We start from the raw sequence: 4,688 nt of genomic DNA, 5'->3' as shown, positions 1-4,688 counted from the left end.
CATGGTGATCCATGTACAGGGTATTCAAGGTTTTCTTTTTCGTTTTTTGTAAACTGCAGGGCTTTCAAGTTGTGCCCCTACCCCAGTGAGACCCAGCACGCTGATCTCGGTCGCCAACTTGGCGTGCAGCCGCATCAGATCGAATTCTGGTTCGAGAACCGCCGTGCCAAGATGAGAAGGGTATGAACTCGATCTCCTTTCAATTTTTCCAAGGTTTCAGTTTTTTCCACCTGGTCATGATGGAATGTAATGGATCTCGATGTAGTGTTTGGGGTTGAGGGCATGGCAGGCTAGGGACGAGCAGGTTGATAACCACTTATCCGACTCGGAGAACGACAAGATCGACTCGGAAAATGAGAAGATCCACTAAGATAACTTCGCCCTGTGGATTTGTGGATTGAGGGCTGATCCATTGATGTAAACTTAGTGAACGCCCTAGGTTTTTTTTCCCTTCAATCTGTTTGTTCCAAATAACGTGCCGTAGACCTGCCTGCGAGCAGATGGTACACACTAAGAGTCGGTCTCGACGGCAAGCATGTTTGTGTCGAGTCCATGCATCGAGTCCATGTGTCAGGTTGGGGTCGCTCGCGTTTCTACCGCGTCGTGAACCGAGTCATGGGATGGCATGGAACATCGGATCACACACGATAATACTGGAGTTGTAGATCATGCACACACGATCTGATTCGTGGGATGGCATGAGTCATTAGGAACGTGGTGTGTGTTTAGGTCTGTCGTCCAACGACCGTTCTTTCTCTCTGTATTCCAAATAAAAAATCTGTAGCAAGTATTCATGGCATCAAATTCCATGTGTGCTCTGGGTTTGCTAGTGTGTATAACCTATGATGTGTCCAGCTAGTTGCGTGAGTAATCTTGGGTCACTGACAAAAATTCAGTATCATATCCATGTTCTCTTGGCCATGTGGAGATGTCGGACAGTCTGAAGAAAGGTGCGTGGCAAGGAACGATCTCCAATGGCAAGGAGGTCAACCGCGGTGAACCAATCATGCAGTATGTTGTGCACGAGTTTGGGAATCAACACAATGGCTGATATGTTGACCTGGACGAACTACGACGACTTAGGTTAGGCAACAAGCGCGTGACCTCTGTACGACGATGGCCGTCGGCATGACCATCGCTGGATGCCATGGCAACCGAAGCGCTGCTCCGCTCCCAACGACAAGGAATGGTTGGGACATGATTAAGTAAAGGTCAGCATTTGCTAAATTAATTTGGTTAGGTTTCTCAGAACATATGTCCCATCGAACGCCAACAAATAGGTTCCTACAAAAAGGGAAACGGAAGAAAATAAACTGATTTATTTTGATTCCATAAATTTGTGCACATAAATTATCCAATTGAGCAAAATAGGCCCAGACCAAAACTGTTTGAAAATACAGAGCACATCGATCTAAGCAAGAAATCAGATGATAATGCATTATTCAAGCGAATATATTAATCAATTGATAATTTCGTAGCATTAAGCGCAAGCAAACAACAAGCAACCAAAAGAAGAAAAAAGCTTGGGTACATGTGGGATGTACGTGTGCTTGCCCCTTTTCCTGCGCATGAGGTCGACCCTTGGCCCTGACTTCCACTGTCAAAATCTAAAAATGCACTTTCAAGTTTCAACTGGGAAATTGATCTCATTGTTTATCAAAAAGACTTCCGCTCCACTTTATATACTAATCAGACAATTCAGCACATACAACACAACATTACACGACATCGCAACACACACACACACACACACACACACACACACACACACACAAGGCATTGTACAAGGATGCTGAAGAACAACAACACAACTCCAAGAAAATGGCTCGTTATGCGGGTGGGCACCGTTTGGCTTCAGTGGCAACTGCAGATGGCTTGCCCTTCTTCCTCCAGGAGGCATCTGCTCCGGGGAAACCCTAGATCTGGGTCTCCCAGATCGGATGATGATGGAGACTTGTGTCATTCTCTCTCCTGGGGGTACTGTTTTGGAGTAGGTACTGACTGGAGGGGCTAAGAGGTGGAGCGGTGTTGCATCTACCGCATCAAAAACAATGGGTCTCGGCAACATGGTGCGGTGGAGTATCGGCATTGGAGGTGGGTTGATGGATGCAGGCAGACTGGTGGCATTGTCTGGTGTCGTGGCGGTGTCAACGGCAGTTGGGCCTGCCAAGGTTAGTGCAAGGATCCCTCTTGAATATGGGACGGTGGTAGACGGCAGCGCGGGATCCTAGAACGAGCGCATGTGGTATGAGCTATGGGTCTGCTAGGCCGGTTGGTGCTCTTGGCTCGCAAGCGGCGACTTCGTGAGGCCACCGGATTAGATGGTGTGCGTTGGTGCGGTCGGGGTTCATCATGGATATGCACGGTAGGTATAATGGTTGTGGAGGAAGTAAGAAAAAGTTTTTGCAAGACGGAAATGGTTGTAGTTCTTATGAGTTATTGTAGTTTTATGGCCAAAGGATATATCGTATTTTTGGAACAAACGACAGGAAATAAGAAAGGCATGTTACTTCAGAACTTTCACTCGAATCAAATATATATGGAACAGGAATTGTGGATCAAGATCTTGACGTTGTGTTGTTTCATGTTTAATAAGAAAACAAGACTAAATATAATCTCCCATCTAGATGAAGAGATTTTGTAACAGAACATCCATTGTAAAAGGAGTGCAATGGTGCACTAAAGCAAACATATTGCCATATCTAGCCTAATGATACATGATAGGGCTTGCAATAATAGGTTGGTCATTGTTATGCTACTTTTCTTAATTAGAATTTGAATATTCTGATTCAGAGGATAATGAACCACCTGAACTATTGATTAATTTGATATCCATACATAAGTAAGAGGCTGGAAATTAATGCCTATCAATTTCATGCTAAAATATTGCAAAATCCTATATACCTAAGAGATTCATCCCTACTACTTGATTTATCTCAATATGCAACCCATCCACATCATCACACATGCCACATCAGCGATTCTCTTGCACTTTTCCAACCGTAACAGCCCATGCATGGTCCCCTCCAATAGTAACACCCATGCATGTGCGCCCTCATCAAAAAAAGGCATTTTTTAATTAACAAATCTGCCATGTCATCCAAATAAGAAACTAACAAATCGTGGAGTAGGCATCGAAGCGACCTGCCGTTTTCATTTCTTCATATAACTCCACAAAAGCTTGTTTTATCTACCAGGCAGATCTAGAGTTTTCTTTCGGTCGATTGCAAATTCCTTTCATCTTCAACTTCGCCACTACACCTTTCTCTTCGTCTTCTGGCGTAATCTTTACCTACTAATAAACCACGGATCGCTTCTGGTCGTACGTCGTCGGTGTTTTACGAAAGAGCCCCTATATTACTTTGAAATAAACCCGCAGTCCTGTTTAAGTGGATCTGATAAAACTGTTTTGACAAAAAACACCCTGCCGCATTTGCCCGTGTCCGCCGCCGCCGACCGCAACCAGCGCCTCCACGCGCGGGCGGCTCGCGCCCGTGCCTCCCTGCCGCCCCGCGCCGCCGCCCACCGGAGCTCCGCTACCGGACCAACGCGCCGCCATGCCCTCCTCTCCTTCTTCCTTCCCCTCCCTTTTGTTCTATTTCTCACATCCCCCTCTCTCTCTCCTTCGCAGGAAGCGGAAGCCATGGCCCTGGACCTCCATGCCAAATCGCCGCCCCGCGCCGGCCGGCCATCGGAGCGCCGCCGCCGGACCAACGCGCCGCCCTGCCCTCCTCTCCTTCTTCCCTCCCTTCCTCTGGTTCTATTTCTCACATCCCTCTCTCTCCCCCCCTTCACAGGAAGCGGAAGCCATGGTCGTTGGATCTCCATGCCGGACCGCCACCCCACGCCGGCCGGCTACCGGAGCGCCGCCTCCGGACCAACGCGGGTTGCCGCGCTGGACCGCAAGCGGATGCACTGGTTGTGCTCGACGGAGATGGGCCCTGTGTGCGTGCCCCCGCAGCCTGGATGAAACTCCAGCGAGGCCATGAGCTCCCGATTCCCAACCCGGGCGTAGGAGCGTACGGGAGCGCCGTCGTGGATCCTGCGCGTCCTAGGTCCGCCGAGGCCACGGGCTCCCAAGCCGGGCATAGGTGCGTACTGGAGCAACGCCCGCCTGGGCGAGGTCCTCCTGCTTCTGGAGGAGGCGAACAAGCCGAGCCAAGCCATGAGGCGCCCGTGGCCAACACAGTGTATCTTTCAATTGAACTATCTGATGTTTTTTCTACGTATCTGTGTCATTGACCATTGTCTAGAGTGTGATTTCACACGTTTGTTTTTAGCCAATCATCTATGAAGTGCGACCTTTCATGCTTGAATTCTACAATATCCACTGATGAATTTCATGCTTTTAGTGAACCTCAACAAATTCATGGAACGCCTCCCTGCCGCCCCGCGCCGCCGCCCACCGGAGCTCCGCTACCGGACCAACGCGCCGCCATGCCCTCCTCTCCTTCTTCCTTCCCCTCCCTTTTGTTCTATTTCTCACATCCCCCTCTCTCTCTCCTTCGCAGGAAGCGGAAGCCATGGCCCTGGACCTCCATGCCAGATCGCCGCCCCGCGCCGGCCGGCCATCGGAGCGCCGCCGCCGGACCAACGCGCCGCCCTGCCCTCCTCTCCTTCTTCCCTCCCTTCCTCTGGTTCTATTTCTCACATCCCTCTCTCTCCCCCCCTTCACAGGAAGCGGAAGC

The sequence above is a fragment of the Triticum dicoccoides genome, chromosome 6A, assembly GCF_002162155.2.
Source record: "Triticum dicoccoides isolate Atlit2015 ecotype Zavitan chromosome 6A, WEW_v2.0, whole genome shotgun sequence".
Lineage (NCBI taxonomy): Eukaryota > Viridiplantae > Streptophyta > Magnoliopsida > Poales > Poaceae > Triticum > Triticum dicoccoides.
Note: the sequence above shows the minus strand (reverse complement) of the source record.